Below are 20,472 nucleotides of genomic sequence, written 5' to 3' on the forward strand. Positions count from 1 at the left end.
TCCCAGACTTTGTCAATAGTTCAAAGTCTCGAGAGGATTATTTATTTATTTATTTTTGGAAAACATCTTTAAAACTGTTAAACTGATTACACACCCAGAAACACAGAAAAGTTATTGTGATTATGTAAACCACAGACTGCTGCAAGAAATCAGTCACATTAGCACTCTATGCTTTTGTCCGAACAGATGAATCATACCTGTCAATTCCAAAAGAAGTAAAGTAGCTTAATAAGAAGGTTATCTGCAAGGTTATATAGCAGTTTATATTGGAAATAAGCAGAGATATTAAACAGGCTCTGTTTTTCATAATTATGCCGAAAAGTCTTCCAAGGTAAATACAACTTCTGATTTAGTATGGAACCATACCGCTCAACCTTAGAGCAAGAAATCTGGACAAAGTGAAAAATAAAAGTGGAACACAGGCCCAAAAATAGTTATGCATCACAGACACCATTGAAACAACTGTAGCTGCAAACATTATACATCACATATAATTTTTCTATCCCATTATTGTCAGTTAAACATTATATGGCTCATTCAGTCCTGCCTTCTTTTGCATCAAAGAAAACCATGCTTTGAAATGACAAATGCATTAAAAATAATAAATAAAACACATTGTATCAACATCCTGCAACTTCCTACCTGCAAGCAACCACAGAGCTTTCACTGAAACTAGGGCTGCTTGTTTCCCCAGAATGACAGCTCTCCCTAATTAAGTCTAATGGTATACAATCTACCAGTATCTGGACTACCTGAAAGAAATTAAATTATAGCCTGTAAATTGAAAGTACACTTTGTTTAATTAAACTATATTTCTAAGCCCACTTACTATATTTTTTCAGTAACATCCCAATATCCATTTCCAGGTCACTTTACAAGACATTGGCAGTGGTATACTTAGCATCCTTCAGAACCCCACAGGCACACGCTGATACATTGTCCATTAAATGTAAATATCCACCCACTGTAACTGGCAAGAAGCTATGTCTTAAAAAATCTACTTCTGGCATGCGTACACAAGTATTAGGTTTTGAAACAAAGAAACATATTCTCCACAGTCTGTAAGTCTCTGTCTTTAATAATCGTCTGCTGTTGCAGCACTCCCAACACATAAGCACACACATACCCACTAAAATCCCAACATTTAAAAAATGACATTGTGCCAACTTGATTTGCCAGTATTGATGATCCGCCAAAGCTATGCTTACTGTTGTTCAATCTACCACTGCTTAGAACCCACCAATGAAAAAACAGTACTAGGTGCTTTTTTGTTTGTCTGAAAAAACAATACAATTTTATATACTACAGACCCACATAGTCAGTCTACTACTGACCCATTAACCCTAGGCTGCTGTCTCATTCTTACTCCCTGGAACTGCATTACCTTGGATGACTACTTTTATTTCCTAAGCAAAAGACACATTGGAAGATGAGGCAAAAATCCAGACATTCTTTGAAAATCCATACAGTTAAGAGGTATGAGTTCATGTTTAATACAACACTCTCCCTGTCAGGAAAGCCGCAATTTAATGAAAGTGTACTCTTAATGTATGATGTATTTGTGAGCTAACTGTTTGTGTTCAGTAGGTAGACTGATCATTGTTAGCCTCTTTGTGCATGCATCTCTCTCTCTGTCATGCACACATATACACACATACACACACACACACACACACACACACACACACACACACACACACACACACACACACACACACACACACACACACTCTTCTTCTACTTTCACGCACACAATTCTGCTTTCATGCATGCACTCACTCACTCCGTACTTATCTATTAACACAGGTAATTGCTGTGTCTTTCAAAGGCAACAGCGGCAAATCCATACATGAGTCCCTCTTCAGCGAGAACACACACACACACACACACACACACACACACACACACACACACACACACACACACACACTGATTGTTCGGTGCAAAATAATGGCGTAAACACACTGACCCTTTTTTGGCTCAAAAACAAAACTAGAAGGGTGCTTTGGCACATGCACACATCGACATTAGCATTACAGGTCACAGGAGCGAAAAACACGAAACAAAAAAAAGTGTTTTGGGGCATGCGTACATCGATGTTGCAGTTAGAGGTTGAGGGCCGCATGGAAGAGCTCTGAGGGCCGCAGGTTGGACACATCTACACTAGAGGCATCTTGCAGGGCTGCTGTAACTGAATCTGTACTTAGAAGGCATGCTTGGTTTAAGGAGCAATCCTTGCTAGATCATGTTAAAGCGAAATTACTGGATGCTTCCTTAAACCAGGACCTCCTGTTTGGCAACAAGGCAGAAGAAGTTCTTAAAAAGATGGAGGAAAAAGCTAAATCTATGCAAACTTAAAGATTTTTTACAAGTACAACCTCCAAGGTTTAGTAGGAATTGTCCTTCCAAGAATTGGTCCTTTCCTGCCTCTTCCAGACCTTCTCAGTCCAAACCCAGATCCAGCAGAGCTCCCAGGCTTCTATCCCAGGGTATGCACAGGACTAAGCAGTGGGGGGCCTCCACTACCAAATCTGGGAGTAATAAAACTCCCTCCTATGGTAAACTGTCTCAATGACTTCTTTTTAAAACTTCCAACTTCTCAACTGACTGCCCCTTTGGGGGGAAAGATTGCTCTTCATGCAAAGAACTGGGAACTCGTTACCCAGAACATATATATAGTGTCCCAGGAATACAGATTTCACTTCCACTCATTACCAACACCAAGCAGGTCACCAGATCTACCTCCAAATCAGTGGGCAGAGACCCAAAAGCAAGTACTTTCTCTCTTAAGCATGGGGGCTATTCATTTGGTACCAGAAAAGGAAAAGGGACAAGGTTTCTACTCGAGACTTTTCCTGCTACCCAGAAAAGACAATTCATGATGTCCTATCCTGGACCTGTCTACTCTTAACACCTTTTTGGTGATTCCAAAATTCAAGATGCTGACTCTTCACCAGTTGCTCCCTATGCTAGGCAAAGACACCTGGTTGGCAACACTAGATTTAAAGGAAGCATACCTGCACATCCCAATCAGGGAATCTTGCAGAAGATACCTACGCTTCAAAGCAGGCTACATGCACTATCAGTTCTCTGCATTGCCCTTTGGCTTATCTACTGCGCCCAGGGTATTCACAAAGTGCCTAGCTCCAGTCATTGCATTTTGCAGGCAAAGAAATATTCAGATATACCCATACCTGGACGATTGTCTAATTCAAGCAGAAAGCCAGGACATACTTTTGAGTCCTCTGGCCTTTGTACAAAGGGTGCTAACTTGTCTGGGGTACATCATAAACAAAAGGAAATCACACCTGATACCCTGTCAACAAATTATATTCCTGGGAGCAAGCTTGAATACAACTTCCCAGATGGCTTTCCTCACGCCAGAGAAACAAATTAATTTGACAACCTACATTAAACAAGTGGCCACAAATACCCAACTATCTGCAAGACAAATACTACAAGCCTTGGGGTTCATGGCCTCCTGCATTCTTCTAATTCCATATGCAAGACTGCGTATGAAGAAACTACAATGGTATCTAAAAAGCCTATGGTGTCAACATTCACAGGATCTAGAAGCAATGATTCCTATCATACCTTGCCTATGCCTAGAGTTCCTTTGGTGGGCAGAGACCTGTCACCAAAACAATGGACTACCATTCACACTACCTCCTGCCACCCAAACCTTAACAACAGACACATCAGATTATGCATGGGGTGCTCACCTGGCAGGGAAGTGCATTCAGGGCAAATGGAACCCAAGTCAAATGCACCTGCATATCAATCAAAAAGAAATGTTAGCTGTACAGAATGCTCTGACAGCCTTTAAGGACCACATTCTACCAGGGCAATTAATGGTAAAGATGGACAGCATCACTGTTATGTGGTACATAAACAAGCAGGGGGGTACACATTCTTACCCCCTCTGCAGACTAGACATGGCATTGTGGAACACAGCCCTGAGCTACCAAATGCATCTACAAGCTCAATTCCTGCCAGGAAAACCAAATACACTGGCAGACGAACTAAGCAGAAACTTCATGGACCCACGAGAGTGGAAACTGGAAGCAAGGATTTTCAACATGTTGACAAGCAAATGGGGGAGCCCAGAGATAGATCTGTTTGCCTCCCCCCAGAACTATCAATTGGACACATTTTGCACAAAGACTCCCCACAAACAAGCTTGGAAAGTGGATGCCCTGTCTTTCATCTGGAAAAACCTTTCAGTTTATACCTTTCCTCCTCTGCCTCTGATCTCCAAAGTACTACTAAAGATCAAACAAGACACACCAAGGATGCTTTTGATTGCACCATACTGGCCATGCCAACACTGGGGGTCTATATTATAACATCGAAATCTACAAAGATCGAATGTTATAATATTGAACCCTAAACACCAAATCCGCAAACATCGAACAGTCAGAATAGCAATTTTTTTTCCCAGGAAAAAAAAAAATCGCTATTCCGAGAAACATACACACAACACAAACACACACAAAAAACAGCAGTCCACACACATACACTTAAACTCCTACACCTAAACCTAAACTAAACTTTACATACACTACTAGCTATCCACTTACCTTAACCCAACCCTAACCCTAAGGTCCGTCATTATCGCACACTCACCTCACCCGCACCCTAACCCTAACTCACCTAACCCGCCCCCTAACCTACACACAACCGCACACTTACCTGAACCCGACCCGTAATGTTCCAACATATCAAATGCTGAAAACAGCTAAGCCACAGCAATGGCCCACCGAATTCTTTCCCTGGGAAAGAATTCAGTGTCCTGCACCTTCACTGTTTTCAGCATTCAACAAAACTGATTTGATATTATAACATTCGAACTTTATAAAATTCAATGTTGTAATATAGACCCAACACTGGTACCCCCTCTTGCGCAGTGTGTCACTGTTGGCATCATGGCTCCTGCCTCAGATTCCTACCCTATTGTCCCAGCAGGAGAACCAGAGTCTGCACCCTCAGCTTCAAACACTGAACCTAGCAGCCTGGCTAATTACCTAATTTCTCCTTTACCATCCCTCAGTAAACCGGTGATGGATACCATTCTAGAGGCAAGGAGGCCTAGTACTAGAAAATCTTATGCTGAAAAATGGAAAAGATTCTGTGCCTGGAACCAGTCTCAAGGGATGAGCACAACAGTGCCCAATTTACCTCAGATTTTACAATACTTAACTGAGATGCTTCACAAGGGCCTGTCTTTCTCCTCCATCAAAATACACGCCTCAGCCATTTCAGCTCATTATAACACAGAACCTCCCCTCTTCTCTCATCCACTGCTCAAGCAGTTCCTCAGAGGGGCCAAAAATTTGTGACCATCCAGGAGAGCTCCAACTCCAGCCTGGGACCTTAACTTTGTATTGGAGAAACTCACTCTTCCTCCTTTCGAGCCAGCTGCTACTGCAGACTTAAAATTCCTTTCTTGGAAAACAGCTTTCCTTTTAGCAATCACTTCAGCAAGAAGGGTATCTGAATTGCAGGCCTTTATGGCAGTGGAGCCTTTCATCATCTTTCATGCAGACAGGGTGTCCCTCAGGACCAATCCCTCCTTCATGCCCAAGTGTGGCCCTTAATCAGTCCATTCATTTGCCAACCTTCTTTCCTAATCCACAGAACAAAGGGGAACGGATACTGCACTCCTTAGATGTGCACAGTCAACTTAGATTCTACTTGGACAGGACTAAACCTCAAAGAAAATCTGAACAACTGCTGGTGGCATTTGCTGCAGGGGCAGAGGGGAAGGATATTTCAAAGCAAACCATTTCCAAGTGGATAGGCCATTGCATTAATTTCTGCTACAAGCACCATGCAAAACCTATCCCACAGGGGATCAGACCTCACTCAACCAGGGTTGCATCTACCTCTACAGCCTTTCTCAGAGGCGTCCCTACCAAGGACATCCTAGAAGCTGCTACCTGGAGTTCTGTACATACTTTTACCAAGCATTACCATCTGCCAATTTTCTCTAAATCCAGAGCTGGCTTTGCCACTGCAGTCTTGCAGGGCCTTATAGCTGGTCCTAATGCTATCTAAATTCCTCCTCCCATCCTTAGCTTTGGGAATCTACCCAAATGTGATGACTGCAACAGTGAAACACAAAGAACATAGTACAGTTGTGTACACTTACGATAAATGTAGATGTTCAAGTGTATTCACTGTTGCAGTCCTGGTTACCCTCCCTCCAGCCCCCTTACTTCTTTTGGCTATGCCTCTACTCTCCTTTACTATGCTCAAAAACTTTTTGGTGTATTTGCTTTTTTGTTGGAGGTATAACCTGGTATAATTATAGATTTAATTGCTTCCCATTAGGGGAGGCACCTGACATCTGGGGCAAGAAAAACTGATGTAATGGCATCGGCTGCATGTTTTATACCCCTGATGACCTGACATCACGGAAGAAGGGACAGCAACCGATGCAGGACCCAAGACTTTGTTAATCAGGCTGACTGAGGGCAACTGCAAGCTGATAACACAAATGTGATGACTGCAACAGTGAATACACTCGAACATGTACATTTATGGTAAGTGTACCCAACTGTACTTTCTCTGTTAAGCCTTCTAATGCTGTGCAGCATGTCTTCTACTTTCAGATAACTGGAATTATGATTCTGCTATTGTGTTTTTCATGAGTTAGCCCTTCAGAGTGGTCCTTCAAAAGACTTAACACTGCATTACATGTACTTTTGTACTTGTGTGTGCTTTAAGTGATTATGTGCCCTTTGAAGGACTACAACACACATCAGTAAGGCATTTTAGTGTAGCCAAGAGAATGTTAAGCCTTGTATTAACTTATGGGTATTCAGCTGTCTGCTCGATAACTGTTTCACAAAGCCCAGTCACTCAGGCCCAGATGACTGGACTGTAGATTTGAAGGTTCTTAATTATACTTACCCCAAGGGCTGCAAACCTCAGAGTTAATTAAATTTAAAGTGATGATGCAGGAAGATCTCAGAGACGGTGTATGTGCTCAAAACCTTCCATAAAAAAGTTTTCAGAAAGCTCTCTTCATTCAGCTAACTGCGACTGAATGGGTTTCAGTCCAAATGGCATCTGTCATATTCATACTATCTCCATTATCATCTTATGATACCAGTCTTTTGCAAGGGTTATTGTCAAATTAAGTGAACGTAAACAGGTTTTTTTGGTTGTTAATGGCAGGTTTCTTTGATGAGTAATACATGTGTGTTCCTGGTTTTACTGAATATTTTCATTGCTAAGGGATTTTATTTCTCACCCTATTGAAGCTGTGTAATGCTGTTTATACATTTGCCTACAAATACAACAATGGGATTCAAAGAAATTCCCAGTTTGGTCTATGGCTGCCTGTTCCACTAATGCATGGCCAATGTGTGGATACTTTTTGAAATGCTTGAAGTACATGTACACTGTGCTGTTTTCTAGATGAAGTCTCTTCTGGGTGAGCTGGCAGTCATTTGTGAAGTAAGTTCCTCATGTACTAAAGAAGTTCAAACAGTTCAGTTGTCATCATTTGGCATTGTTTAGTACAAATGTTTCCCCTGGTAAAAAGACGTAGCCTGTAAGAAAATTGAGCTGTAGGCATCACCCTATGAAAAAATGCATTTTATAGTGGCACATATGCCCTTTAGTCCTCCTTTATGATTTCTTTTCAGGAGTTGGGGTGAGTCATATTTTCCGTTACTGCATTACACATCTGTCTATCTTATATGGACTATGTCAGGCTGCAGTCTCAAGTGCCTCTTTACAGAAACGCAAAAATAATACATACTGGGTTAATTAAAGAGAGAAAATGAGATGAGAAACTGTCTACATTTATCTGTTTATCAATGTCTGTCACCATCCCTGCTGAACTATGGTTGCCAGCTAGCAGATGCTTCGTCTGGGTCCTGGAACTTGTCAGCTATGTGTTACAAAACATCTCACTTAATAAAGGGAAATAAATTTTCTCTGAGGAGTAGTATAGTAAGCTTACAGTAGCTTACGCTAAATGATGAGCAGTTAAAAAGTAATCTGACCATAAGCCAAAACTGCTGCTCCTAAAATGTGTTGTTATAATGTTTGAATATAAACAGTGTAAAATGCAGGTGCTCTTTGATATTTTCAACAACCTCACCATTCTTTGGTCAAGGGTTCTGGACAGAAGTAGTGTGTATGTGCGCGCACACGTGTGTGTATGACAAGTCGAGTTGCCAGCCCGACGCCCTACCTTCAACGAAGGCACGCCCATTCAACGCATGTCTTTCGAATGCCCACTCAGCTGCGGGGAGGACATGCAGACTCCACAGAGAAGGCACTCCCAACCCAAGCCGAGAATCGAATGGGAGAGCCTCTTGCTGTGAGGCAACAATGCTACCGCTGCACCATCGCGGAATGATACTTATTAATTCTCTTATGTTTGTTTTAAATCATTTTGTAATTGATTCCAGCATTCAATCCCAGAGAAATGCATGCATTCAACAAAACCTGCTATCCAAGTTCCCCACACTCCAACTCTTTCTCCCCACCACCATTGAAATCCAATGGGATGTGATCTACAACATAAAATAAAAAGTTCCTGAATCCAGAACATTCTGCAGAGTGCTTCCCCAGAGCATCATCCCTATTCTCTGTCTTCACCGCATACCGATGTTCATAAACATGCCTTCTAAGTTCCCTGTTAGTCCCACCAACACAAAATGATTCACATGTCAAACACCCAACCATGCAAACAACAAAAGTGGACCCACATGTGAAGCAACCAGGGACCTGACATGTTCTGTCACTCCCTGCACAACAAAATCAGGAACCCTCAGACACCCACCAACACATAAAAGAATCAAGGCACCCAAAAGTATCCCCCCTGTTACCCTAGTGCAGGTTACTCCCTCTCCAATAAACATTTAATACTTTTACCTTTCTGTTCATTAAAAAAGTGGTCTGCTTCATACCACACCATTTACCTCCTCAGTAGTACCTAAAGTCCTCCATTTTTTTTATTTGATTTTAAAACAATAGATAAATCAATTATAAAACATACAAATAACTATTTACATAAGTCCACAGCTGATCAATGCAAAGTTAAACTTATCACCAGTAAGTAATACTTTCCAAGCAAGTCTTGTTTAAGCCAAGATTTATCTGAATGTATAATATTAGAGGTTCTCATCTTTAGAGTATGCAGTTCACTACTGCAAACAATTTTTGCCATACTAATAAATTCAACATTATAGGGGATAACTTTACTTTTCCAATGTTTAGCAATTACTTTTCTGGCTATTGCAACAACAGACCAAAAAAAGAGGCACTTGGATTATTAAAAAGGAGCTTGCAATACATTCCATTAAAAAAAGACAACATTACAGCCTTTTGTGTGCAGATGAGGACATACAGTAGTAATATTTCAAACAAACTTTAAATGTTATTGTTCTTCTTTCGGCTTTTCCCAGCTAGGGGTAGCCACAGCAGAACTCCGGTCCGCTAATGATTGGCAGTAGATTTTTACAGTGCTGAGGTGCCAGCTCGACACCCAACTTTCAACGAAGGCACGCCCATTCATGCATGTCTTTCAAGCGCCACTCAGCGGGGAGGACATGCAAACTCCACACAGTTCTCCAATTCTCCAGCCGAGAATTGAATGGGAGAACCTGTTGCTGTGAGGCGACAACGCTACCGCTGCACCAAGAAAATACATGAGCTGCCTGTGGGTGAAAAATATAATGTCCTCAGTTAGTGCAATGTAAGAAAGAAAACTGATAAATTAACAGACTGGTTTATGTGACAGTGCAGTCACCTAAGCCAGGAAGGGAGAGTTAATACACAGCAAAATTATTTTGTTATGAAATACCAGATAAGTTGGGACCACAGAAGCCTTGTAACTTGAAAATGTGCCTGGCTGAGGTAACAGATGCAAGAAACAGTGTCATTGAAGGTAAGAATTTATTTTACTTCTGTGGAAGGTATGGGCTCAAAGTTCATAAGAATGAGCTTGTAAAGAAAAACAAATATCCCAAGGGGGATGTGGTGCCCTAACTAGGTCCATGTTAAAAAGGTGCCTCAAAGAAATGATTGTAAACTTTAAAGATGGCTAAGTGCTTAGTCTTAACCAATATGAAAGTGACATATAACTAAGTGAACTTTGATGGAAGAATATCTGACACATTTAAGAGCTTTAAAAGGTGCCGAAGGAGTAGCATTTTCAGAGAGGAGAAGGGATATGTGTCCCTTGTCAAAGCCCATACTGAGATTTTTTTTTATTGGTCTGTGTGACTCTCCTATACAGAATGCATACCTCTCAACTGTCCAGATTTTTGTCTCATATTTTTGTTCAGTTCCTCATTAAATTTATGATTTTCTGGCAAATCATTGAGAACTGAAATTGTTAAATAATGACAGACTTTTGAGTTTAAGACTACATTTCCTTCAGAAAATATATGTTAACACAAAATATATTATTCTGTCAAGTTTCTAAGTTCATAAGACCAATATTTAAAATCTGTCTCTATTTTCAGACCTTTGTTCCCCCATTATTTTTGGCTTTGTCCAGATTTTTTGTTTGTGTTAAGAGGTTGAGAAGTATGGCACAATTTCATAGGAAAAAGAAATGACAGAAACCACTCTAGCTGGGAATGCTTCAGGTTGTAGACTGTGAAATTAGAGTAGCTAAGCTTAAGGGTGTGGATGTCTGGATGGGCTCTCTCAAGAGAGGGAGTCAACAAGGTTCAGTCAGAGTGGAGAGGGCTAGAAAAAATTGCTGAAGTAAGATGACTCAACTGTACCTGAGACAGTAAGAAGAAACCAGTATTATTGTCATTGGTGATTCCCTGAGCCAGATGAAAGGCATATTTTATTTATTAATTTATTTTTGTCTGTGGTTTGTTGACTAGGTAAGTAAGATGATCTACTGACATTTTTCAGTCATGACAAGAGAATTAATATAGATAGGGCATCTTGGCCAAACCTGTATTAAAGTAATCATTGTTAGTATGAGGAGAAGGAAGCAAGGGAAAAATCACAGCTTAGGTGACCTCGCTTCCTAAATATTGGCACTTTGTTGAAACATCAGGATGGACCTTTTTAACTTCTGTGCAGAAGAGTTGGTTTTCCTTTAAACATGAACCATGGATAAAAGTCTGTTGGCTTTGAATGCCCACTGCCACATTTTCATGGCCTGTCAGTGGGGAGAGGATAAAAGTAAGTTTTACCTTGCTTGTTGAAGTAACATGCTATAGTTCTGTTGCTCATCTAAATGGAGATGTGTGGCCATGTGAAATCCACTCTTGTAGAGAATGAAGAAAAAGAAGGTCTAGTCTCATCTGTAGGACATTGATGAGATGCTTTGATTCGTGACTGGAACAAGTTCTTGTGCAGTGTGACCCTCACATTTTCTCAAAGTCCAAAGGAGGAATGACCCCTTCTGTGTGTTGTATTGGTAGGTGGCACTATAAAGGATTTTTATTTAGGAGATTGACTTGGTTCATCCACCAGTGTCGATGTCACTTGCTTGATATAGAGATCTTGATTTGGGAGTCCAACAGATCTGAGATCTGGGACTACTGAACCTTAACAGCCCACTGTAGTACTCTTACATAGAATGTCACTATGTCACCATCACAGTCAAGGTTGCCATAAACCTCAAGGACTTGAAGTGTAGGCTGGCTGAAGACAGCTCATATGGCCAAAGAAAGGGAACTGCTAGCACAATGATTGCAACTTGTCTCTAATGGTAAAAAATACCTATGGTGTCTTGGCATATTGGAAGCCACCTGTGAATTTAAGAGTCCTGCTAGATGAGACTTTGCTAGGTTCACTGTGATTCTGCAGAGGATCCTTCTGGTGGACAAGTCTGGAGTTCCTGCTGTATGTTCAAGGAGAGTTAGTGCCCTCCTTGGAATACTGAAACTTTGTGTGATTAAGAGGAAACATGCTAATTTCAAAACTGCTGTTTATAGAATTTATCCTTCTCCAAAGTACAGCATCTTGGAGTTAGTATATGTAGTGGAGAGAGTTGGTGGGGGAGGGGCTTGACCTGTCAAAAACACCTTTATGTATGACAGAGAACCTGTTAAGTTCGCTAGAGAACCTGTTAAGTTCGCTGATTCTTTTTTTCTTTGCCATAAAAGCATTTATATTCTCAAACCATGACTGGTGAATGTCTGAAGGCCTTTACAAGAAACTGGCTGAAAAAGATATTGAGAGTAGACAGAGAAAAACAACAGAACTAAATGGAATGTAAGAGGATGAGAAATAACTAACAGAGTTACTGAATGAAACCAGAAACAGACTTTAACTCACACAAAGAACCTTGATGCTTCTTCATATCAGTTTGGAGCTATCCAGAGCACAACAAAAAGTCTTTCATGCTATAAAATAACTGGTGTATGCTTCTAGAATGTAGGTTTTTAAATGGTGAGGTCAGACTTCCAGGGAAGGCCCATGTGTGTTGTAGGACAGACTCAAACAAGTCACAAAATATTAACTATTTGTTATTCATTTTACTTGGGTCCACTTTAAACATATAATGCCTATAGTGAATTAATATCAGTATATCCTTGGGAATTGTCCCATTTGTGTACAGCACATCTGTGATGGTTCCTACTCTGGGCCAGTAATCAAGGAGCCTCGATCCTCACCATACCCCTCAACTGTACAGATTTTTGTAGAATGTCCATATTTTTGCCTCATAATTTTGGTCTGTTCCTCATGAAAAATTTGCTTTTTTGATAAATCACTGGGATGGTCTAAAAATGAAAGTCGCTAAGTAATGACATGCATTTGAGTTTCAGACTTCATATCCTTCATAAAATGCATACTAACACAAATCCTGTTATTCTAGCAACTTTCTAAGTTTAAAAGAGCAATATTTAAAATGTCCATATTTCTGTGTATTTTTCCTCCCATTATGACAGACTTTTTCCAGATTTCTTGTGCTAAGAGGTTGAGAGGTATAATCCTCACCACTGACACCGATGAAGGATGGCCACTAGGAACAAAAATGGATGTAAACAGTATTTTCAGATGTAGCTTTCTGCACCAAACACAGGGAGTACAGCTCAGAACTGGGGCTGGACTGTCTCTCTCTCTCTCTCTCTCCAGGCCCCAAACAAGCCTCCACACTGACCACTTAGGAGCTCTGTGTCCCTGTTCCAAGTAGCTGACACACAGACTTGGATATCTGATTTTCACATACACACCTGCGAAAGGCTGGGACAGATTTACCAGGTGTGCCCCCTCTGCCCAGACCATAAGGTAATTACACTGCTACCAGTCAGCTACTCTAAGGCTCTTACAAGGGTACCCAATTATACTGAGTAAAATTAATACTAATACAAATGGCTGAGTTTGACCAATGCAGCAAGGCTTTCAGGAGCAGCCACAGTGTTACTAAATAAGCATAATTACTATAAAGATATTAAAAGTATTCTCTAAAAGACCAGCCACAATGGAAGGTATAGACATATTTGATAATAAATAATAAAATAGAAAACATGAAAATATTGAATATCTAGTTACAATAAACACCAGAGTTTCAGTCAGAGGAGATATAAAAAAATAACACAATTGGATAGATTCACACAGATGCAGAAAAACAATACTTAACTAATCTCAGTCTATTTTCCTGACTGACCAAAGAATTACTGCTCCCTAGCTATCTTACCTACTAGAGCAAGGTAAGATGAGGTGTGTGGTTGCTTACTACAGCATAGCAAGATGAGGTGTGTAGTTGCGTGAGATATCTGTGATAGATTTTTCCTGTCAGGTTCTGAAAAACAAAGTGCTGCTGTGGGAGTTCCATTATATCTCTCACTAATATCTAACACAATTATTTCAATGCTGGTTATAGAATGGTGTGAAGACTGGTAGAGATGGGTGAAGGCTGCCAGCCTAGCCAGATAGAATTTTGCAGGTAATTCTGTCATTTGTAAATATGAATGTTGAATTACAGACTTGTTTTCTTAAATGAAAGAATATGCTGTGAAATGTTGAACTTAAAACAATGTAGCAGCATTGCCCTCTGCTGTAAAGAAAGCTAAGACAAGCATTTCTTGCCTGTCCTTTGAAGTTGAAATTATTTCATATGTGTCCCTTTGAAGTTAGAATTTGGTGTCGATGAGTCTGGAGTGAAGCATCCTGCCTATTGTTTTAATTTAAGGAATAATTACTAGAGTTTACATATGGAATGTCTTTTATTGATGTAGTTTCCTGCAGGTGCAGGATAACAATTATGTAGTTTCTGTTAGCCTGGGAACACCAGAAACATGTGAAATGATTTAATGGGAACAAGGACTGCAATAGCAATTTAAACAGAGAATCAGAAGGCATTAAGCATTTTTATCTTGACTGTCCAAGTCACAGCACTGTCTTGCTCATATGTAAGTTATCTTAGACTTGTGTTTTCTTTTAGAAATAGCTAGGAACTAGAAAGATTAGAATAAGTGTTTTTCTGTGATGTCAGAACTATACTACTGAATTATTTTAAGTATTTCTGTGTGAGCTCTGAACTCTTGACTAGCAATGTGTAGTAGAAAGTATTGTCTTGTGTTTTTAATTATTATTAAATATTTTTAAACCCTTTTAACTGTGGCTGTTTTGTGTAGAGATAATTTAAGCTCTTTAGCGTACTTGCATGCCTTTGATTAAACTGTACAAAGCCACTCCAATAGCTTTAGCCCTGGGCTATAGTACCAATTGGATAATAATATTGCACAGTAATAATTGGACACCCTTTTAAGGGCCTTTGAGTAGCTGATAAGTATTCATGGGTGGTGGCAAGTGAAACTACCATATAGTCTGGGAGAAAGGGGCACAGCTGGAGAAACTGTGCCAGCCTTCCCCAGGAGTGTCTGTGTGGTTGTATAAACTCTTATCTCAAAGTGCATGTGTGTGTGTGTGTGTGTGTGTGTGTGTGTATGTGTGTCAGCTACTTGTGCAGGGACATGAAGCACTGGTTGGACAGAGAGGGTGCTACTGGTTTTAGCTTGCCCACTAGTCTGAGATCTGGACCCTACAGCTGTGCCAGTGGAGAGTCTTATTGGGAACCTGGAGAGCAAGGGAGTGACCAGCCCCAGACTGACTGTGATCTCTGTGTGCTCTTAAGGGAAATTGCACTTTACTGTGTGTATTTGTTATCCTTTCCTCATATGAGATACCCTCTCTGGTGTTAGAGGCTCCTTGATTGCTGGGCCAGGGCACAGGCGTCACAAATGACATCACTTCCGGTCACCTGATTCCAGTACAGTACACACCCAGAGTTTTGATAAGATCTGTTGCAGCCTCTGAAGGCTATAAAACAATTTCAAAAACTTCCACCCTTCCAGGGTAGCAATTAGTTCACCCTCTAAGGAAAATGCAGTAATATTCCTAGTCCTGGTTTTCCAAGACATTTTTGTCTCTGACTGCAATCAGGCCTGTAATATAAAATATTTATGGCCTAAACCAACCCATTTAATTCAACCTATTTTTCAAAATTAGCTGGACTGAGATTAACCTCTTTCCTCTCAGAATTCTCTATTAAAACATATACATTTAATCAGTTATAATAACGCTGACATACATGTATATCTCTTTATCTTTTTTCTGTCCAGCGGGGACCCACTTTTGATGGCATTTTAACACAAGCAATTTTACAAATACATTTTAACACAAGAATCTGTACAAATCAGTGTGATAGTCAAATAACATACAATTCTTTACAAAACTCCAGCTAGCTATGTTGGCATGTGTTACATATGCACTGCCCTATTCTCCCTGGCACAGATGGCACTATCTCATATCATCACAACATCATATGTTGTTTTTTTTTTGCCTGTGGAGACCAAAGTATTTTTTGATATCTAGAGAAGAGCTTTGGACTTTTCTGGGCTTTTTCAGTGTCACAGAATACAAGAACGTATGCTCTAGAAGAGTGCATCATGACAAATTACAGGCAGGGTTTAACAGCCTGGAAGTTTTGTGTGCAGGGCTGTTATAATGCTTCCAGTTTCAGTGCTGTCAGTTCCTATAACAACAGCTATACAAAATCTGATCAACACAGCACATACTATAGATTTCTACAGTGCAATATATAGTAAAATAACTTCTGCTTGCTTTTGCAGATGTGCAAAAAAGTGCTTTTAATTTTATTTAAAGGCTAAACACAAACCCTGTTTTATACACAATTTAAAACTATTCTGTAAAACTGTTTAGAAGTTAGGTCTAAAAGTGAGAAAGGCTCTCTGTGCAGTTAGCAGCTTTCTAGCAAAAGTGTTGAACTGAATAGAAGTGAGGTCCTAGAATACATAAAATCTTACATGCTTAACAAAGAATAATGGATTTGTTCTGAATATACTGCCCATTTCTGCCTTATATGTCATCACCCGCTTTTGTCACATCTGCAAATAAATACCACTGTTCAGTAAAGTTTTAATTAATTCAGGTTATGCATCGCATGAAAGGCCATGATGAAATCTGAGAAAACCAAAAGTTTAAGCTAAGGAAAGATCCATTGCACTGTTTAGTTCAAGAACTAGTTCATTTTTTAATGTCCAGCACTCCATAGATACCAGGACATGACAAGCTCATCTGACATTTCTGTGATCTTTGTACAATCCCAATAAAGCAAGTTTCTGATGCTGCAGATTTCATCAGAATGAGTAGCATGTAACTAAAGTAAATGTTCTTCACCTGAAATTAAGCACTAAGTCATACGGTTTTGTCTGGTATGCAGGGAACTATCATTAAGGTTCTGTAAAACAATATTAATATGGTGTTTCAGAGAAATATAAAAAAAGGCTAAAACTGGATGGATTTTGGGTATATTTATTCATCTTGTATTGCCATGGAAGGACCACAAGAGCAGAATAATAAGAGAGAAGAGAAGAGCACACTACACATATTTCATGAACCACAGGTCCCAGCTACACTAACTCAACCCATATCATATGACAGTGGCTTAACATGTAGCACCCTTGGCTTTAGTGCTGGAAGACCAGAAGACTGTGGGTTCCATTCCCAGTGTAGGTGACTGGACGGCTGAATCTGCAGTGCAGGATTGGGGGTGCTGCACTCTTGAGTGTGCTATCATTTAGATGAGATGTTAAACTGAGGTTCTGTCTGCTCAAGTTGGTGGTAGCTCAGGTGAATGTAATAGATCCCACAGCACCTGCTGAAAGCAGCAGGGAAAGTTTCCTGATGCCCTGGCCAAATTTTCTATAGTAGTATAAATACCACCTATTGTCTGTATTGAAAATAGGCCACTAGCTTTGTTGGACTAAGTTAGTCAACAAAAGGATAAATAAAAAAATAAAGAAAACTATATCGCTGCTCATTTCACCCTAATGGATAAGTTATTTATCCCACTTAACAAACGTCCTGCAAACATTTTAGCCACTCACCAAAGTTGATCTATGTTAGCACATATTTCTTGATATTCTACACTGTTTTTAACCTACAGCATCATAAGGTAGATTATTCTATCTGTCTACCAATATTTCTCTTTCTGTCTTAAAAGGGAGTGCTACCCTCTCCACCATTTTGGAACATTTTTTTTAATAAACATGTTACTCTTACTTTACTAATTTATTTGAGATCCTTCTAACACTTCTATCGCCCTTACCTTCCATTGTATAATTTCTTAATGTGCACAGTGTGGAAAGCCTCCAAGCTTTCAATATCCTTGGTAAGACAAGTAAGTCTTCAGGCATTCATGCAGTAACCCAGATGGGGTCTTGTTAATGGCACAGTGTGAAATCAATGCATATTTTTGAACTTAGCCAGCAATGCATGTTCAGGCTCACAGTGACCTGCTGTCTTCTTTCAGGCTGTTTGGAGTTTGCAGAGATGTTGATAGTTTTTCCCCTTTCAGCAGTAACCAGAATGTTCCAGAAGCACTGTTTATTAACTAGCTTGTTCATATTCAGACAGTAAGCAAGAGGAAGCTCTAAAGAACAGATCCATTTCAGGTCTGTCTGACATAAAACACTCATTTATATCTCATCATTCTGACTTCTTGTTCTGAAAAGAAGTAGCTTGATGACTGTCTTAAAAGTAATTAATAAACAATCACATATAAAGGGTTTCTTTGCTTTTTGAGACTACTGTTTATATGAAAAACATCATGTTTGTTGCTTACATTTTATTTCCTTAACATTCCAGTAAAATCCATTAGTTTTAAGATTTATTTTTAAGATGCATGACTGGTGTCAGAGGTAACTTGCTTTCAGTCTCACAGTACACGGGAAGCTGGAGAAATCAACAACATCCGTGCCTTGGAAATGCAACAAGCTCATTCACAGCCTGTTCTCCTGATGACTGAACTATAATTATAAATTTAACTTTAGTTAGTTCACTTCAAGGAGATTAAATATCTACATCTAGATAGGCTCTTCATATGTTAACACTATGAAATCTGTCAAGATCCCTGATCGCTATCCTTCATAAGCAATGATGTGTATCTCAATGTTAAGTTTTGTACATGTTTTCGGAGTTTGAATCTAACTATTGCTACTTACTTGCAAGGTGTTTTTTGTAAATCATTTATCATTTTGGTGATCATAGAATTCAGTGCTTTATATATTCACCACCAAAATGTAAAATGAAACTGCTACAAACTGGAAATGCTCATGTTGTAATTATCCTAAAAGTTTAATATTAATTATTTTTTCAAATAGAGAAGATAAGTTTTTCTGGGTCCGCTATTTGCTTTAATAAGTCATCTACCTCTCTGCATGCCCAAGTATTTATGTAAACTTTGCTAGGAAGACATGCACCCTGCACTGAACTCTGTTAACAGACACTTTCATGCCCATGCAGTTCATCCAGTCCTTAAGACACAACCTGCTCCTTTTGACCAAGTGCCAGATAGCTCTTCTGTAGCTCAAGGGAAGACAGATCACAGCACAAATAAGCTGACTCACACATGCTAGTTACAAATGCACTCCTTTCTTCTTTTAAGAGCAGTAGCTTTGTTTTAGTAAACACCATCTATTACATAAAATGGATTACTCAGCTATAGAAATAACAGCATATATTAAATGACTCACCAAATTCACACAAAGTGTAACCAGGGTCCATGCTGTGGCCATCTACCTTTGTCCACAAATGTGAGTTATCTGCGTTAAATAGTTTTGAAAAGTCCTTTTAAAGTGTTCAGGAAACTACTTATCACCCAAGAGTCTCTTCTAGGTCTATGATTTCCTGCCTCCCCCTTAGTTTGCCACCCACACACATACCAGCCCACATAGTCTCAGCCTTAGGCTCCGCCTGTACTTGTGTTTAAAAAAAAAAAAAAAAAGGTGAAGCTAAATTGTAAAAAAAAAAATAGTAATATGCAGAGTAACTATTCCATGCTGATCATAATTCTAAGAATGTTTTGTAAGAAGGTTTGCTGACAGAAGCTTAAGGCACCTCCGATATTAGAGCATACAAACATGTTAAAATGAACTATTAATACAGAGTAAACTTAAGCTGACATAAATAGCTGAACTAGACTTGGACAAATCAGTAGTGGTTAATCTGCAACAAAAAGTATCCCACGTATATGCTTTAGACTTTGTTAGGCTGTCATATGGGTCACACTGAGTTTTATTATTTAGTGTTATAATGCACATAACAAATAATGGTCTCGTGTACATTATCTAAATGGTATCAGTGGACTTGTTTAGTAGCTGTCTGTGTTTGCTAGAGTATTTACCTGTGACACTCTACCAGGCATACACCAAGAACAGAGTGTGGACTACTTTTCACATGCCAGATTTTAATTGAAGGGAGACTTGTAATGCCAAGAGTACACACAGAGAATGCACATCATGCAACTTTATAAATGCTGCAGCTGATGAAAAGGCTGACACTAAGGTGTGTCATTAAAGGTTACCTTACCTGACCTTGTGGCAGTGGTGATCTTCCAGTTAAACCATATTATTTAGAGAGTATGGAGGTGTAGCCTCACATGTGCAATGGGGGAAGATGCTGTCCACATACATGTAGTTTCAGAATTTTTATGTGCATGTTCTGTATATTTCAACAGTGTTGATTGTTCAGATTCATCAGACTGGCATATGCAGTTGCGATCTGGTGTGAGCCCCAGCTGTAGAGATTATGCTTGAAGATCAAATCCACCAAGAACCCAATCAGATGCAGTCTGTCATGTGCCAAGATGTTCTTAGACATGCCAGTTACATTTAGTCTGTTTGACTACATCAGTAGAGCAGAAAGACTGCAATCCATTATGCAGCCTATGAACTGAAGGTCCCTGAAAATGTTTAATTCTAATTTTTATTAGCCTGAGTGTGATGCTGAGGTACTGGAAAAGGTTCAGGAGTAGGGAGAGAAATTCAAGAAGGGCCATTTGGGAATTAGTTTCCACATGTCAGCCCTTCATTTGGAAAAACCCTCGATGCCCAGCTTCTGGAGATATAATGTGATAAGTCCTATACATTTACTGAAAGGCTTTACCAATAATTTCAATCAATGTTGTGGAAGATGTTCATCATATTGATCACGACTGCAGTAGCCTTA

General features: G+C 39.6%; 1 protein-coding gene across 1 annotated transcript in view; it reads right to left on the reverse strand.

Annotated features, from left to right (window-relative positions):
* Positions 1-19,159, reverse strand: part of PTPN7 (protein tyrosine phosphatase non-receptor type 7) — a 903,781-nt gene extending 884,622 nt beyond the window's left edge. Inside the window, exon 1 of the mRNA XM_044076499.1 lies at positions 18,999-19,159. The gene's annotated coding sequence lies outside the window, so the exon portion shown is untranslated. The remainder of the gene's footprint in view (positions 1-18,998) is intronic.
* Between the last annotated feature and the right edge of the window lie 1,313 nt (positions 19,160-20,472).

This window comes from Protopterus annectens, chromosome 7.part0 (assembly GCF_019279795.1).
Source record: "Protopterus annectens isolate FY-2018-M chromosome 7.part0, PAN1.0, whole genome shotgun sequence".
NCBI classification, from domain to species: Eukaryota; Metazoa; Chordata; order Ceratodontiformes; family Protopteridae; genus Protopterus; species Protopterus annectens.